The following is an 18,707-nucleotide window of genomic DNA, read 5'->3' as shown; positions in this document are numbered from 1 at the left end:
TTTCCTTAGCAAAGGTACAGGAAGGGGTAGAGAAGCAGTGGAAAACATGACAGAGAGATGGAAACTGAAATGGATGGGAAAAGACAGTGGTAAGAAAAACAAGGAAGTGAGGAAGACAATGTGAGATACGTTCTGCATCTCAGATGAAGTAGGTGAAGAAGAGAAGGGCTGGAAAGAAGTGACCAAAAACGTTGTCGAGGAAACAGTCAGGACTGTTCAGAGACTGATTAGTGAAAAATTATCATCTGAAACGTCTCTTATCCATTTTTTTCTCTTTCAAGGAAAGTCCTATGTGAAGAGGCCCTAAGACTTAGATAAGAATCCCTTTTATGATCATGTCCTGCAGTTAATGATCATAGGCTTCATTCTAATAGTGTGGATTCCTGAAGGCTTCTATATAGCCAGCAGGAGAAGCTGGCTCAGTAGATCCAATAATAATATTATTACTATTAATAATAATAATAGAGGTCACATTCCCTTCTTGGAGATTCTTCACAGCAGAAATGAATCTGAATTCTCTTGGCTACATTTTAATATCTGAATCTTTAATAGACTTTAAAAACTGTCTTTTTTGGGGTGTATTTCTTGCCTTCTAACACAGTTTTTGCTCAAAATTTTTAGTTTGTCATCCCATTGATGTTTTTTCTTTTTTTTTTCTTTAGCAGTGTATCCTTGTCATTACAGCAGAATTGTCAAATATCTGCAATAAAACATTTCCACCCAAGAGAAGAAACAAGCCTCTAAAGAGCTGAACACATTTTTTGATCAGTAACTGCCATTTCTTCAGAGCACTTCTGTGACTTGAGGAATTAGTCTTCCCTTCCTGGGTCCAAGCTGCTACTCACAGGCTGTATGAGTGACTTCACAGATGACTCCTGCACTGAGAGTTTCCAGCATTCCTAGTAAGCAGCTTTCACTATGGCTTGCCATCTCATACAGCAAATTTTCCTAGCTATACGAGACAGAAGAGACAGTATCAGCATTAAGTTCCTTTTTTTTTTTTTCTTCTCCTTTTAATTAAAGAAGGTAATGCATTTGCTTCCCTATTCTCATGGGTTTCCCTATTCAAAATATTGCTCTGTCTCATCCTTATTTATGAAACCATTGATTAATGCAAATAAAGGATTATATAATTGGGTTATATTGGCCTATGTGAGATTCCCAAAGTCAGCAAACACTGAATTTAAAAGAAGGCTTAATTCTCAATGTTTTGTAAATTGTGTTGCTGCAAAGTATTTTATTATCAAAATTCAATTTGTCTGGCTCAAGAAAAAATACCTTGGCATTTCATGACTTTGCAGTTTTAGACAGTTTAGGTGACTATTGAATATTTAATAAATTTCAGCACACTTCCACCAACAACCACTATGTATGAAAAGTAGGGTTTAAAATGGATTAAGAAAGAACATCAATCTGGAAGAAAAATATCAGGAGAGTCAGTATTTAATAAATATATGAACACAGCATTTATGAGTTTGACACATTTAAAAGGAAAGCAAGATTTTCTTAAACATACGCACCAAGCCAAATCCACTCTAGAAAAACTACCCACTTTTGGATTGATCCCATGGAGTTGTATTTTCCAGCAAGAGTATTTAAATGCACACATAAATATATTCTGATGTTCGGAAGCACTCTTCTAACTCAGCATTACCTCTTCTTAACATTTGTGAGCTATCATCAAAGCTAAAGTCATGTTAACTTTACTAAACCATGTACATGGCTGCATTATTTTAGATATCAAGTTTAACGCTGTAAGTACAGTACTGATCTTCATCTCTTCAGGCAGCTAGTGAGACAAGTTCCAGATTTTACCTGTATTGTCAAAATTGTTACATGGACTGGTTGTTTTTAGACATTCTTCTGTGGAAATGTCAGAGATGTCAGCATCACCAAATTTCTGATATTTTTTTAAATACCTGGCTCTTTTTTAACAGCCGGAGCATTAGAACCCGTATGTTCTTATCATTAAAATTGACTATATATTCATCTCTTGAAGTTTTGGAATAAAATGTCATCATGTAACTATAAGTCTCAAAACCAGGAAGGTAAAATGTGGGATAGTTTTTCTCCCCTCCCCCCCACCCCCCCCCTTTAATATTGCATAAGGCCTTGTGACTTCAAGACACTTCTGCACTTGCGAAGAGAAATTCATGATTTCTTTAATGTTAGGGATTAGCAGTCCTGGAATAAAGCTCTTCCATTTTAAAGCTAAATATAACTGCTACTCAATTGGAATTCCAAAACACAGAAAGAAAGCGTGGACCAATTTCTCAAAATAATTTATCTTACATTATGGCAAATACTTTCTTTCTTGATACAATGCAGAAGAGCACCCAATAGCCACTGCCTTCCATTGTCCATCTGGGCTTGAATGTTTTGAACTCTCTCAGCTAAAGCACTGCCCTGTAGATTACAAGGAAATATTCTTGAAAGATCCTCAATAAAGTCTGTGCAGCTGTTTAATTGTTTGTTCACTGGCACAGAAAAAGCCCAGTGTCAAAAAATTCCATTTGAAACAGAAACCTCAAAATAGTCTAAATCAGATGATAATTGTCTTTACTGATGCTTAAAAGTGCAATAATTTTTATCCAGACAGCAATGACATTATGCAAAATAACGTGAACTTGGGAGTCCTTGAGACAAAGAATTACATGAATGTGGAAAGCTACAAGAACTGTTAGAAATGCACATGCACCATCATCTCACACCACAAATAGGAGTCAGAATGACAATATCATAAATTAAAACAACCCTCAAGCTAAAACTAACAGCCAGGAAATGAGAAACAGATTTAAAACAGAGAACAGAAACCAGAAAGCATGACCACTAATGAGATTCTGCACAGCACTTACAGTAACAAAGAATGTAACAAACGATGGCAGAGATACAGTATTAATAAGAAAAATACAAATTATATTCCTTATTTACGCTCTCTTTCACATTTCATAGTACCAGCAGCCTAGCACCTAGAAGGCAAAAAGGGATATATGTTCAATAATCTCTTTCTTTAGCAGGGTGGACAGCTGGGACTGGCCTGACAATCAAACTGCGATCCATCTCACATCTGGAAAGTTAGGAAAAGGCACAAAACAAGAAAAAAAACAACAAAAGAAAACAACAGGAATAGTACCATGCAACTTGATATAGCCTGTAAAATTAAAATATTAATATGCACAAACTAATGCCCAGCCAGTACAAGAATAATGACTTCAACCATGACTGCAAAAGCCAATTTAGTGTATGTACACTGCAGGCCAGAACAGTGTCATATTCATTTCCTCTTTCCCCAGTACTCCTAATATTATAGGGAGGGTTCCCACATTTTTTTTCAAGATTTCTGACCAGATAATGGAGACTCAGGAAAACAAATGCGTCTGGGATACCTCAAAGCAATTGCACATACGAAATACAGATAACCTGTTTTTGAGACAAGTCAAGCCTATTGTACATGTTCAATTAAGTCAAAAGATTCTGCAGCCCAGGAGACTGTGAGTACATGTACAGATCACCATTTCAGCACATGCACTGTAAGGCTAGTACATCTTGAATGTTGTGTACGTGTATGTCTTTATTGCACAAATGCCTTGGATACCACCATACAGAGCTGTGACATCCTTGTAGTTGTTAAGCTGCTGGAAATCCACAAATCCCAGGCAAAGATTCAAAGCCATCAAAGAGACCATGTAAAGGGGAATCTGGTCATGTAGGTGTGCAAGATTTGAGCTATTGATGCCCAGTTTAGAAGAATTTGAATGCGATTTTTCAGAAGTGACATCTAGACAAGGCAAGCAAAGCAACTAGTTGTTTAATAAAGTCTAAACTAAGACATTTCAAGGAAGGCAGTCATCATTTTTTCCTCACTCTTCACCATCATCCATTCATAATAAGATTCTTACATCTGCATGCAGATGGAAGTTTACACCTGAATTCAGTGTAAGTGCTTCATGTCTACCAGGAGAAATCAGAGAAAACAGAGGGAAGGGATGCTCAGGAAGTTCCCACTCCTGCCCTAGGATGAGTTGCTTCTGCTGAGTCTGTTGATGCTGTGCTTGGACATCTAATGCAGTGATAACTTCACAGTTCACTGCTTCTGTGTTAGCTTCTCTGCTAAACTTAAACCCACTACTTGGTTTCCTTTTTCCACTGGCTCAGGAGAACAGTTTATTCTTTCCCTGTTTGCAGTGACTGTTTTATGTATTTGAGAACTATCTTCACTTCTTTCTTAAGCCTTTTGCCTTCTAAGCAAGTCCTGGAATTGACACTGAACTCCAGGTGAGGCTTCAAGCAGTGCTCACTGAAGTCAAGGATTACTTGCCAGCATTGTTTCTTTTTTTCACATATCATGAAGTGATGCTCACTTTTCAGAGAGAAAGCCTATAGACTGATAGATGACAGAAAATGAAGTTCTCTGATGTGTTATTGCTGCCGTATTTTGCCTGCACTGGGCCTTGCAATTAAATCTTTGTGCTTTGTCTTTGTATTTATGAAAACAACAGCATAAACAGAGTTATATTCACTACATAGATTGCCTCCTACTCAGAAGGAATTGAAAGAATTTGCTTTACTTTGCAGATGTTGCATTTTGGTTGCCTATTCCACAACAAAAATATTTTGTCGCTGTCATATTACTGAAGAATGAGCAGAGCTGCAGCTGTTCTGTCTAGGGTAATGTGCAGTATATCCTTTTTCTACTGCAGTAGGGTGCCTCCAGGGGACACTGCCTGCTCTCTGGTATGTCTCCGCAGGAAAGAAAAATACTTGTCTGTGTGTATTAGTGCATGGAAATGCAATGCATACAAGTTTCTAGATAGCAGTGCAACATCTGCGTCTCCTATATCCCTTGGGGTTGAAAGTACTTCCTAAATCAAAATGTCTCTTGTCTGCGCTTAGCTGGGACTTCATCCTCTCACTTCCTCCTTGCCTTCTCAAGCTTGTATTGCAGTGGACGCATAGCCTGAGCAGCCTGCTATGAATTTAGAGATAGCTCAGTCAGCACTAGCCCAGATATGTCACATGAAAGGGCTCATCTCCCATCTTCCAGTTTGCATATCCTCCTCACTGTAAGGCCTCCAGGAACTTGCATTTTTTGACTAAACTAACACTGTGGGTCAGCATGCCTTCTGATGGCAACTCTTTACTAGGACCTGTGTCAGAGCATTCGTGTACCTTTTCAACTGTAGCACTGAACAGGGTCCTATCTGAAGATAGGTACAGCAGAGCTGTGTGTATCTCCTTTCCAGCTTGCCAATTATATCCCAAACTGACTTCTACAGTGATGCCTTCAAGAGCCTGTCCCACAGTTCCCAATAAAAGAAAATAATTATTTTCAGTCCTCAATGAATATTTGGGTAAGAGGGAAGAAGACAAAAAAATAAAGATTTTAACTCATTGGTTCCTGAACTTGAAGATAATTAATGCAAATCAGATCTTCCAATGGTACTTCTTTTCATTCCTAAGCTTATAACATATTTTTATTATTTTTATGTTTATTATATTTCATCTGATGAGACCTTTTAAAGAGACAAAAGGACACCGAACAGTTTGAGGTTATGAATCTGCCAGATATAAAACACTGAAGACTCTGAATATTTGTAAAAGCAACTTTTAAACCACAAATTATATTAAATACTCAAGAGGAAAAGAGTGACAACAGGAAACAGAGAAAGAAGTGGAATGGGAAAAATCCATCTAATTCAACAATTTCTACCCTTTTTGGAAGGTTCATTTGGAATAATTCCCGAGATTACAAACAGGTCAATTCTGCTTACTTTAATTTGTCTGCTTTTGATTTTAAATTTCTGTGTACATGTGCTCAGAAATTTCACATGTAACAGAGCTGCCTCCTACTTACAATGAGAAATGGACAGCATGGTGCAGACACTAGTGATCTACACCTTTTATTAATAAAGATTCCCCCTTGTCTGTGGACAAAGCATGCAGGAGATGGAAGGAAATATGAACAAGAAGTAGAAGAAATGGCTGTGAGTAGTTAATAAAAAGAGAAGAGAGTGTCAAAGAATATGGAAAGGAACAAAGGATGAAGAAGCTACTAATAATCTATAGAAAAGTCTAGAAGGGGAACACTACACACTTGTAAAGAGAACATAGGTAGTGAGTGTCCTCTTCATGTAAAAAGATAAAAAGTTCTGTTATTTTTGCGTGAATATTTATGCTTGGATTTTAGGAGAAAGCTGTTCACTAACGTGATTCACCAGAAACAGGTAGCAGATGACAAATATCTTCTTGAAGAATCTTTGGAAATTTTAGCCAGTATGGCTTTTTTTAAGATCTCACTCGGAATATGGAGTACTTGTGGTTAGCAGTGCTGTAGTGAGATTGGATTTTGGCTAACCTTCAAATACTGTGGTAATGCTTCTTGGATTCCCCATGGAGCCAGTGAGGAGAAGGCAGACCCCTCTAGCTGGTAAATCTAAGAACCTGAATTAGACTCCCATTCAGACTAATACATTTTCACCAGAAATGAAAATGTGAAAAAGGAAAAAAAACAAACAAACAAACAAAAAAACAAAAACAAAAAAAAACACCTCAGTCTATTTGGAAGAAAAAAAAAGCCAGGGTCAATATATGCGTGCAGTATGCAATGATGATCAGGAAAAAGATAGACAGTTTCACTTGGCAATGATCTTCTTTGGTACTTCCTCCTGTTATGGCTAGGTCTATCTCCATTAGCACAATCCAAAATTGACCATGACAGAAGGCATAACTTTCCTTTCAAAAACATACAAATTACATTTCCATCCACAGGCTTCTCATCTTGACTTCATTTCTGAACTTAACGGGCATCTAGCTGTCTTTGGAGGCTTCAAGTTTTAGGGTTTTTAATTTAATACATCCAAGACTGATGTCTGCATTAGAAACTTTTGAACTAGGTATTTTCCCAGGAGAAAGTTATACTCATGTAGTGGAGTTCCACGCATATAATCCTGCTTTCTGACACATATGAAACAGAACAAAATTTATTTTTACAAAATCCTGTGAAATCCTGAATCTTACAACAAAGACTCAGAACACAAAGACGGACACCAGGAGTGTGGGAGAGAGCTGATCAGTTGGCTGATCTCTGCTACTCAATAACTAAATTTCTTTAGCATTCTTAAAGCAGCAGCTGTTGATACTGACTTGGTGAAACTTGTTCCTGCATAGTGCTTTCTATTTACTCCCAGTAAAATGGTACCACAGACAAAGTATTCGAAAGAAATTTTATCGTTATTTAATATCAGCATTCCCGTAATATCCCAGCACCCAGATTGTGTCTTTTGGCATGGTGATGAGTGAAGGATGTCGTGTATAAATTGAATAACCCCCATAGCAGAGGTTTTGTGTTTTGAAAGGAAAGGACACACAGCTTGTATGTATAAAATCTATACCAGAAGAGCTATTTTGCTGAGATGTTTGTAGTTGAACCTAGCATGTTAGACAAAGCTTGATTACATTGTGCTCTTTCTTCATAAATGATGGTCTTTCCTACATTCTCCCTCTTTTCTGCATGCCTGCCAGTACTTTTTGCAGTCTTTATTAGGATCGATGGAACTCTTTGCAGGGGGGACTCCAGCGATAGGGGGCACATATATTTTTGGGTCTTTATTTCTGTGGCTTATCTTTCCAATCTGTTGGAATGCTAAACTGGGCCCTCTCTCAAAATGTATTGTTTCCTGATCAAATAAATCCATAGTTTGGGTTACTCTGCTGCCCAGCCACAGATGGCTTTTCTGGTTGTCAACTTCTATAAATTCTTTTGAGAAGTACCCTTCTGAGTTAGCTTTAGTATCAAGACAGATTAAGATGCTGCTTCTCACAAGGAAACACATACACATGCAATTTTCATGTATACTTTTTTTTAAATAGCTTTTTGCAATACTTTTGCAGTGCTTTGACCCCTTACGTTTTGATCAGCTTTCTGTTTTCCTCAACTGGAGTCTGATTATTTTGCTTTAATGATCATTGTTTCTGTCTTAGTTTCAACTGGGACAGAATTTATTTCTTTAGAGTGTCTGATACGATGTTACATTTTGGTTCTAGGAAAAAAAACAATGCTGATAACACACCCATGTTTATAGTTACTGCTAAGCGGTGTTGCACAGTCAAAACCATTCCCAGCAAAGGGCCCAAACAGCTGGAAGGGGACAGAATCAGAACAGCTGACTTAAACTAGCAAAAAGGATATTTCATACCATATCACACCAAGAGGTAGGAATTTTGGAGGGGGTGGGAATTCATCTTGCTCACTTCCACTGCTTGGGGGGCAAGCTGGGCATTGGTCAGGGAGCGGTGAGCAATTGCTTACGCATCACTTGTTATATATACTCACATAAAAAAGTATATATATATTTGTCATAATTATTACTCTTTTCCTTTTCTCTGTCTTAGTAAATAGTTTTATTTCAACCCACGAGTTTTACTTTGTTTTTTCAGCTCTGTCCCCCATCCTACTGAGTAGGAGGGGAGTGAGCAAATGACCGTGTAATTTTCAGCCACCTGCTGGACTATACCACAGCAGTTTCAGAGCTTTCTTTGCAGTTCTCCTTGCTAGTTGAGGCCCTTCTTTAGAATGAGGTTGTTCTATCCTCTTAACAATTCCTCATGTATGGTGCTAACCTCTCAAAAATACTTGATTTTATTGGTAAGAACTGTGATATTTCTATACTAAGCTGCAGACACTGGAGTTCTCTACACTGCAACGTGACTATCTATTCCTATTCTGCTCTTTGGTTTCAGACAACAAACACATGAGAATTTCAATTGTATTTTCATGTAATTTCTCTCTGCCGCTTCGTTCCAATGTTTCAGACATTTGTCTCTAAGACCATATGTTCCAGAGCATAAATACATTAATTAGGATGTTGGCTCTAAACAATCCCTAAATAGTTTGAAGAGATCAGAACAGGCATGTTTGGTTGGTTTTTGTTTTTTGTTTTTGAAGGTCAGCAGAACTTCAGGTATATAGCTAAAGGTTTGTGGTTTTAGTTTATCATAAAAAAATACTCAGATTACATGTTCTTGAAGATTTTATTTAAGGCACTGCTTGCAATCTACTGGTATAAGACTGAGTGAAAGAACTTCCTCAAAGAAGGTACTACTTAGTGCCTTAAGTCCAGAGTTTTCCAAAGTATGCTTATTCAGAATCAAGTCTGAGAGACACAGTCATTACCATATTAGAACATGGTTTCTTTCTAAATTTAATGTTTTACTTCATACAGTATTTACCATTTTCCCCCCTTACTTTTGTTATCCAGGTCACCTATAGTTTCATTATTAGTTCTGGTTGAGAAAGAAGATTGAAATGTCATAAAATAGATTTTTCCTTTAACTGTAGTACTGGTGCAAGACCTGCAACAAGTTCTCAGACATTACTGGAAAAAAAAAGGAAGATAAAGTGCAGCCAGGTAAGCTTGACTACATGTAAATGTGAATATAAATGTGAATAGGAACTGATATATTGGATGCTGAAGGGCTTAAATGTGGAATTTGTCCTGTGCACAATTTAGAAGAAACTACAACCATTTTCATCACATCTCTACTAAGAAGACAGTGTTGCAGAATTTTTTCTCAGTTAGATACTCAGAATGTTTATTATTATTATTATTATTATTACTATTATTATTGTTAAAAACATAACAAAAGTAAAATCACAGAAATTTAAAAAGTTAAAGTGAAATAACTAAATGCCAGTAAAAATTGACACTGCAAATGGCCCACATGGTCCAAATCAAGTATGCAGTCTATGTTGATCTGTTCTGTAATCAATTGACCAAACCGGTGAGTCAGACCAAGTGTGGTCTGATGCATCCATACTCTTTAGTTAAAGCTGATTATGAGATTTACTTTGATAAGTCAAAGCTCACCAGCATATTAGCACAGACAAATTATTGCTATATATTATATTCTATAAATTCTTCCTCATTATACAATAATGTGTTTGCAACAACAAAGACAACATTCTTAAATGCAAGATGTTTTAGGAAATTTTGCCTTTTTTTTAAAGTATGACACTGAATCCATTGGATAACCTAAAACTCATAACCACTAGCTGTTTTCCTAAAGATAATACTTTCTAGCTATTTGATGGCCCTAGAATTTTCAGTTGAGTTTCTTTGTGCGTAGTCACACACTGCAGTTTATATGACCCAAGAAGGGAAAAGCAATTCATGTGAATCCTTTTGTGAGATGAAGAATTTAATAATGCCCTGTGGCATTCTGCCCAATATGCTTTTTTTCCAGAGCCATCTGCTACCTATAGCTCAATAGAGAGCATGACTTGGCTACAAGAAAGATATTTTGCACAGAGATGTGCTCATCCAGTATTTATTGGCTGTCCCGAGGTCCATTTCAGGAGCTTACATTTTTTAATACATTCACCACACCATTTTCTTGGGGGAGCTGGCTGGCTGCATGTTTTTTTTAGGCACTGCATCAAAATTAAACAACCAAGAGAAAACACTAGCAACCTACAGAGCTTTGAACAAGATTTGACAGGGGAAAGAGCTGTACTTCTGTGTGACAAAGAAGAGCCAGGGAACACTGTCACTTTATGAAGCAGCAGAAAAAGCCTCAGATTTGTCACCAGGGAATTTGGAAGGGTTCCTCCAATAAGGTAACACAGCCAGTAGCCCAGCTGAAATGCCTTGTACCTGAAGTACACCAATACACACAACATGGGAAATAAGCAGGAGGCAGTGGGAGACATGGTGTAATTAGAAAGCTATGACTTAATTGCTATTATGAAAACAGGGTGGATGTACCACACTACTGGAATACTATGATTGAAGGCAACAAGCTTTTTAGAAGAAATAGGCAGAGCAGGAGGGGCAAATGAGCTGCCTTCTATCTTAAAAAAATGGATAGATTCTGAAAAGCTACCTCTAAAAAACAGCTGTGATCAGGTTGAGAACTTGTGGGTTAAAATCAGGGACTGGACAGATAAAAGACATCTGGTGTTTGAGCTCTATTACAGGCCACCTGATCAAGGGGAGCCTATTGACGAGGCCATCTTTCATCAGCCACAGGAGAAACTGTGCTTAGGGATAAAGGAATAGAACAGAGCTGGCAGCTCTTTAATGACACCTTTGTGAGAATATTAGAGCTCTCCATTCTGCCATCTTAAGAAATCAAGCAGAAGAGGCAGGAAATGCATGGCATGGCTTATCAAAGACCTGCTGGTCAAACAGAGAGAAAAGAAGGACATGACAGTGGAAGCAAGGAAGTAGGTACATTGGTCAGAATAGAAAGGCCAAGCAGTGTGTACCTCTGATAAATGAGAAGGGAGAAATGGCTGCAACAGACATGGAGAACACTGATGTATTCAAGAAGCTCTTAACTTCAGTCTTCACTGGCAGTCAGGCTTCCCACGTGTCACAACCTTGAACCTCTAGATGGAGACTGTCGGAGCAAAATCCCTCCCACTGTAAGCAAAGAGAAAGTTCAAGACCATCTGATGGGACTGAATGTGCCGAAGTCCATGGGACCTGTTGATAAACATTTCAGTGTCCTGAATGAACTGGCTGATGTAGTTGTTATGTTACTTTCCATCATGTTCAAAAAGTTGTGTCTGTCAGGCGAGGCACTCAGTAAAGGGAAAAGGGAAAAAACAACTCACATTTTTTAGAAAGGAAGATCCAGAAAACTACAGGTCGGTCGGTATCAATTCTGTGCCTGAGAAAATCATGGAAAAGACCTTCCTGGAAGCTATGTTAAGACACATGCAAGACATGTAAGGCACATGCAAAGTTATCTGTGACAGCATGGTTTCCCCAAGGGCAGATATTGCCTGACCAATCTGGTGGCCTTCTGTATGGAATAATGGCGTAGGTGGACCAAGGAAGGGCAACTGATGTCCTCTGTCTAGACTTGTGCAAGGCCTATGACATGGTCCTGCACCACACCCTTATCTCTAAATCGGAGAAGTAAAGATTTGAAGACTGGACTGTTCAGTGGATAAACGATTGGTTAGATGATCACAGTCAGAGGCCTGTGGAGTCTTGCTTAATGAACCTGGTATCATTCTGTGATCAAGTGACCTTCCTGGTGGATGAGGGAAAGGCTGCCAATATAGTCTACCTAGATTTTAGCAAAGCTTTTGACACTGTCTTCTACAGTATTCTCCTGGAGAAGAAGGCAGCCCATGGCTTGGGCAGGTACGCTCTTTGCTGGGTAAAGAACTGGCTGGATGGCCAGACCCAGAGAGTGGTGATGAATAGATTTACATCCATCTCATGACTGGTCACAAGTAGTGTTTTCCAAGGGTTGGTACTGGGGCCTATTCTGTTTATTATCTTTATTGTTAACCTAGACGAGAGGATTGAGTGCATCCCCAGTAAGTTTGCAGATGACATCGAGTTGGGAGGAAGTGTCGATCTGTCTGGAGGTAGGAAGGCCCTTCAGGGGGATCTGGACAGGTTGGGTAGCTGGGCTGAGGCCAATGAGATGGAGTTTAACAAGACCTAATGCTGAGTCCTTCACTTTGGCCACAACCCCAGGCAACGCTACAGGCTTTGGGCACAGTGGCTGGAAGACTATGTGGAGGGAATGAACCTGGGGATGTTGGTCAATGCTTGGTGAACATGAACCAGCAGTGTGCTCAGATGGCCAAGACAGCCAATGGCATCCTGGCTTGTACCAGAAATAGTGCTGCTGGCTGGAGCAAGGGGATGATCATCCCTCTGTATTCAGCTCTGATGATGACGTACCTTGAGTACTATGTTCAGTTTTGGGCTCCTCATTATAAGAAAGACATTGAGGCCCTGGAGTGTGGCTAGAGGAGGGCAACAAAGCTGATGGGGGACCTGGAGTACAAGTCTTATGAGGAGCAGCTGAGGGAGCTGGGATTGTTCAGTCTGGAGAAGAGGAGGCTCAGGGGAGACTTTGTAGCTCTTTACAACTACTTGAAAGGAGATTGTAGTGAGCTGGGGCTCAGCCTCTTCCTCCAGGTAACAGTGACAGAACAAGAGGGGATGGCATCAAATTCCACCGAGGGAGGTTCAGGTTGGATATTAGGAAAAATTTGTTCTCCAAAAGGTGCTGGGATGAACTATGCAGGGAGGTAATTGAGTCACTGCCTCTGGAGGTGTTCAAGGAACAGTAGTTCTAAGAGACATGGTTTGGTGGGGAAATATTGGTGGTAGAAATGGATGATCTTAGAGGTATTTTCCAGCATTGGTGATTCTATGATTCTATGACAGAGTGGAGCAATTGCTAAGTACTTGTTTTGAACCACTGCAGAAGTCACTAAGAGTAGTATTTGCACAAGGTATGCAGAAAGTAAAAAGCACATATCCTATAGCTTTTGTCTTACAGGCACTGACATACAATCAGTCATATTATGCTGGAATGGTGGCCAAAACAGGTATGTGAAATACTTAAGTAAAACAAATGCCACAAAATACATCACTCCCTCATTTTTCCTTGAACTTAAGATGTAATTGTTCTAATTGATTGGTGTCAGATAAAAGAATCAAGGTCAGTGTCCATAACTCTATTGCAGAATTTCATAACAGATTTCATAACTGTTTGTGTTGTTCTCAGACACCAAATCCTTAAAAAATAAATATCCCTTCTTATATCCTATGTTATTAAATTCCAGTTCACCAAATGACTGTACTATGCCATTTTTTACTACCCTCAAAAGAGCCTGTGTAAGAAGCACCACATCAAAGCTACTGCAGATCTTCGCCACCTTTCATCTTGCTTATCTGCCCATTCAACTAAGTACAAGTTATCATCTGGCTAAGATGTTAGTAATTTCAGAGCTGGAATTGCTAAATTAGCAGCTGCTTTTCTGCCAAGGTGCCACCCTTCACTGTCCTGAGCTTTACTGCTTATACCTCCTGTCTTCCTGGTTTCAGCAGTGAGAGAAAGATGGATAGCAAGAGCCAAACCCCTATACCAGCTTATGGTTTTTCACCAGACTAGCAAGAATTGCCATGTGGAGAAGAATAAAATAAACTGAACTACAACAAATAGTTGTGCTGCCTTGCTGAGAAATGCTGTTGAGGGAGCCCTGCTTTCCCCGACCAACATTAGCAGAAGATACCCATTTTTCCCAGACTCTTGCATAGATAGAGGAATAAGCATGTTCTTAGTTGCTCTTACTGCTGGTGTTTCACTTCCTTCCCCAGCAACTACCCATTTTTACCAATGAGTAAAACACTCACCTTTCTTCTGTATGTCCTGCTCTTGACACCTCCTGGTCCACGTAACTGCAATTTTAATACTGGTGATTTCTGGGCTTAGTTAATGTGTTGCAGTTCTATTCAGCAATGCCTTTGAAAACTGTAGATTTGGTTGGCACCACACCTTAGTTCCACCGGAAGGTTGCACCTAAATGAGCAATCCACACACAGTGTTATGTTCCAGCCTTAAATGAGAAAAGAGAAAATTATGTGAGAAATCACTTTTTATTAGATAGCTGAATACCTGAGTGGGCCAGCTGTCTGATATCCTAAGAGCAGCGAGTCCTGCTTTGAAAAGCACAGTCATCAGGTGTCATTCTGGACTAAACCTGCAAATGTCTTGCAAAATGTACTTCCCTTGGTATCCCCTGCTTTAAAATTGAATTGTAGTGCAGCCACATCAGTTTTGATTTGAAGCAAGTACAGGTATTGATAAATGAGAGGAATCAGTGTATGGGACAAAAATGGAGACTGACTCCAATGGGTATATGCACTATCTATAGATGTATATTCAGCAATAATTTACAAGAATACTCCAAGAACGGAATTGTGATCTAATCTTGTAGACCTCTTTTGCCTTTCTAATTCTAAGAAAATAAATTATTTAGGAAATACCATTGGATTTTTCTTCTGTGCTAACATGTTCCTTTCTGGTTAGCCAAATTTTTTAGGACAGGCAACAGACTGAACTGTCTGATATTTAAATCATTACAGGAGACTGTGAAGCATAATAGTTCTAATGGGCAATAGGAATGAACATGGAGGGCTGGGAGAATTGATTAGCTGGTGGGATACCAGTAAATACAAAGTGCTTAATCACCAGCAGGCTCGGCACCTTGATCTCCCAGTCAATAGCACTTGCAGGTTCAGAGCACACAGAGAAGCTCTGGGTTTAAAGAGAACATAAAAGGTACTTTCTTTTCTTTGTTATTTTTACAGTGTGCTTCACTTGTGCATCCCATTCATTATAGCAGTCCAAAAGCTTTTACAATTTTGTAAATGAAGAAAGCACTTCACCCATTTCAAGGAGAAAATATACCAGCTGTTCTGTGTCTGAGAGCAGTGGAGGTCTGGGAATAAAAAGAATACTATATCTCAGTGTAGCACTGTGATTTGAGGAAAAGGGATTTAGGTTGCACTTTTAAACTTACATAAGTACTTAATCAAGATAGATTCTAGTTACCCATATCCTGGCAGAAATCCTACAAAGTTTTTAAATGGACATGGGACCAACATCTACTGTGAAAGATAGCACCTTTAACTTCCCTCATCACCTCTGGCAGGCAGAAGATCAGTAAAATTTGCAACTGACCTTGGGAGGAGTGAGCTAGAATAAGGCACAGTTTCATTCTCCTTTGAGATAGAGAGGGGAAAAAATAAAAATGAAAATATATACAAGGCTTATATTTCAACCAGAAGCCATTGAACTGTCCCTCCTGTGAACTGATAACTGAGAATGATAATAAAAGTAGCTTGACTTTATCATCCGTACAGAATTTCTGGGCATGTCTGAAAATAGAAGTAAAATCAAGTATGGTCCAAAATAAATTCTCAACATACCCAGACCCCTGTGAACTTTGGCCATTTGGTTAATAGAAAACTTGGACACAGGTCAACTCGGGACAGTCTTGAAAACCATAAATCCCAGTTGACACTGTGCTAGCTTAAATCTCAACATTTCTTTTCATATCTGTAAATGCCATTTGCTAACTTCAGGACAGGAAAAAAATAAAAATGAAGCACTATCACACTGTACTATTCAGGCTGTTGTTCCACTAGAAAACAGATTTCTTATATTTCTGTGATAGTTTTCTTTTTTAGTACACCTTTGTTCTTTCCTTATCATGTGTTATTATGCTTTTTTGGCATGCAGCAAGCAGCTCACCATATTAATTGAACGATATTTGCAGATTTAAACTGGCTGCCTGCTAGCACATCTGATCTTGTGCTGCTGCTTGTGCTAGTGAGGATGAGAGGGTGGGAGACAAAGAGCCATATTGCCGCTGGACTGCATGGAGCTGCTTAGACACTGGGAACTCAGATAAAGAGCCTGTCCTGTCCTAACACTGCTTCTCAGTGCTGATAGCCAGAGAGCTTAGGGAGACTTCAACAGCAACAAATGAACACTCCTCAGAGGCTGGAAACCAGCAGAAGTGATACTTTTCTCTCTCAACTTAACTTTTTATGTTTTCTTTTTGGCCTTGCGATAGGTCTTTGGCCCAGGCTGTTTCCTGCAGCAGTTCTGTTGTCTCCCAACTGTGCTGACCTCTGTGCTCTCATGCCCTTACAAACATTCACCAAACATTTTCTGTCTCTTCTGCATAAATCTATACAACTATATTCAATTGCCACCTATGGAGAAAAAGCTGCACTGCTGCCTGAGTGTAATGTTGCTTGTGGTGTTCCCAGAGCCTTTGGAGCGTTGAGAGCCCATCTGATATCTGCAGAAGTCATGGAACAAACAAAAGGAGGGACTGAAAACAAACAGCCAAAAAGGCTGAAATCAGGGATGACAACGGGGGAAAACGTGAAAGACAAGAACATTATCTTTCCATGGAAACTATTGGTCCTACATATAGATGAAAGTCTGTCAGATTTTCCTTTTTAAATCCCTTATTTACAGGGATTTATAACTCAGCTGTAGAAAGTCTCTCCAGACTGAAGTACAGCTTATGAGGTCTCAGGAAAGGAGCTTTAAAAATATATTTAAATATTTCATTTCTAAGTATAAGATTATAAATGTTAACTACTTTTAAGAGCTGCGTAAATAAATGCCGAAGTAATTTAGCAAATCCCTTGAATTTACGTCACTTTTTTTTGGATCATTTTTTTTAAAATCTGCTGTATCATTTCTGCAAGTAATTCCATGTCCTTAGACTCTTCACGAATTCAAAGCTCAAAATGCAGCAGAGGCTGTTTCTGATGAAGTAGGCTGGACTTAGACAAGCAGCCATATTTTTCTTGGGTGGGATTGCACATTTCTTGAAGATGAAAGAGGGAGATAAAACTCACTGAGGTTCCTTTGCCACTGTCAGAGTGCATCTGGGCAAGGACAATGCTCAGGCCATCAAATCTACAGACACTCTTTCTTTGAAGCAGGAGTACCTACTCCCTGACTGGATAAAAACAATGTCCAGAACACAGTTCTGCTTGCAAGTGGTCAGACTCCACGTCTAAAACTTGCTGCGTGCAAATATTTTGCAATATTTCCTTAAAAATTAATGTTTCTGCAAATATTCCTGCCCCAGGACTCTTTCAATTGGCTACTTATAAAGAGTAAACACAAAGGGGACGTTACAGCAGAGCAAATACAGGAGGCATCTATTTGCAAACATGCTGTCTGCAGTGGGTCCACTCTTCTGATCAAAGGTTCATAACTGTACTTTGCTCAGTTTTTGCAGGAGTCTTTTTTCTTTTTCTTTTTCTTTTTCACCTCCTTACACTACATTCTGAGCAAGTGATGACTTTGTGAAAATATTTGTGTTTCTGTAAAATTCAGCATGCTCACCAGCAGGTCCATTGACACAGCTGAAAGCAATAAGCATAGAAACAATTACTGAGGCACAGTATCTAGGTTTTTGCTCATCACCAAACAGAATGTAACATTTCTAAAACTTTGAAACACACTTACTAGGCTACAAATTCGAGACCTTTTTTTCTTCATTTTTAAAGAAACTGAGAATGAAAACGGATGAAGAAAAGTAGTGTTTTTTTTCTTTAGGTTTTTCTTTCTTTTAATCTAGCCTTCTACTGACATATGAACCATAAGACCTCAGTAATAAGAAAAATGTACATTTTTATTCTTAATGCAGTAGTATAAGGTGCACTGATATCATATAATTACAGAATCTTTAGAGTTGGAAGGAACTTTTAAGGCCATTTGGTCCGACTCCCCTGCAATGAACAAGGACACCAACTACTGGCATCTAGGTCATGAGAGAAAGAGGAAAGTGCTTTCTGCACTTTGGAAATGGTTTGGAAGCACTGAACTTTCCATGAGTTCGATGTACAAATACTGTTTCATTCTGTCCACATTTGAAGCATCCATCTGCAGCATGATAGGTGTTCCTTTGTTGATGGACATGTGCCAAGGCCTATGGAATAGGGAAAAATTGCTCTATGCAATGCATGCTTTGGCACACAGGGTTTCTAAACATGTCACAGCAATTAAAAAGGAAAGAAACTGCACTGAACTGGCAGATGTCACTGGTTCACTGCTTGTGCTGGCCAGGATTTGTTCTGGGAGGGTGAGTGAGAGATCAAAGGGTTGCTGTTGGCGGTGGGTGCCCCTATGCAGAGCAGTGCAGTGCCAGAGCTCAGTGGCCAGAGCGTGGGGAAACGGGGTGGTGGTAGGAATGAGGCTTTTGTTAGTTAATGTTTTTTTCTTCTTTTCTTCTTCTGGGCTCTGAGTGATGGGAAAGAAAGGTTAAGTGAAGTCATACTTCCCTTTTTTTTCGCCATTTCTGTTTCCAAAGTGATCTTGCAGATCGCTTTTGTAGATTTCTCCACAAAAAAAAA

At 39.0% G+C, this 18,707-nt stretch overlaps 2 long non-coding RNA genes across 2 annotated transcripts in view; one reads left to right on the top strand and one right to left on the bottom strand.

Annotated features, from left to right (window-relative positions):
• Positions 1 to 1,141, top strand: part of LOC109369998 — a 3,936-nt gene extending 2,795 nt beyond the window's left edge. The window contains exon 2 of the long non-coding RNA XR_002119750.2: positions 10 to 1,141. This is a non-coding gene — a long non-coding RNA (uncharacterized LOC109369998). The remainder of the gene's footprint in view (positions 1 to 9) is intronic.
• Positions 1 to 16,512, bottom strand: part of LOC109370009 — a 36,422-nt gene extending 19,910 nt beyond the window's left edge. Inside the window, exon 1 of the long non-coding RNA XR_002119757.2 lies at positions 14,172 to 16,512. This is a non-coding gene — a long non-coding RNA (uncharacterized LOC109370009). The remainder of the gene's footprint in view (positions 1 to 14,171) is intronic.
• Between the last annotated feature and the right edge of the window lie 2,195 nt (positions 16,513 to 18,707).

This window comes from Meleagris gallopavo, chromosome 1 (assembly GCF_000146605.3).
Source record: "Meleagris gallopavo isolate NT-WF06-2002-E0010 breed Aviagen turkey brand Nicholas breeding stock chromosome 1, Turkey_5.1, whole genome shotgun sequence".
In the NCBI taxonomy this organism is placed as follows: domain Eukaryota; kingdom Metazoa; phylum Chordata; class Aves; order Galliformes; family Phasianidae; genus Meleagris; species Meleagris gallopavo.
The sequence above is the reverse complement of the archived record's forward strand: the minus strand, read 5'-3'. Positions and strand labels throughout refer to the sequence as shown.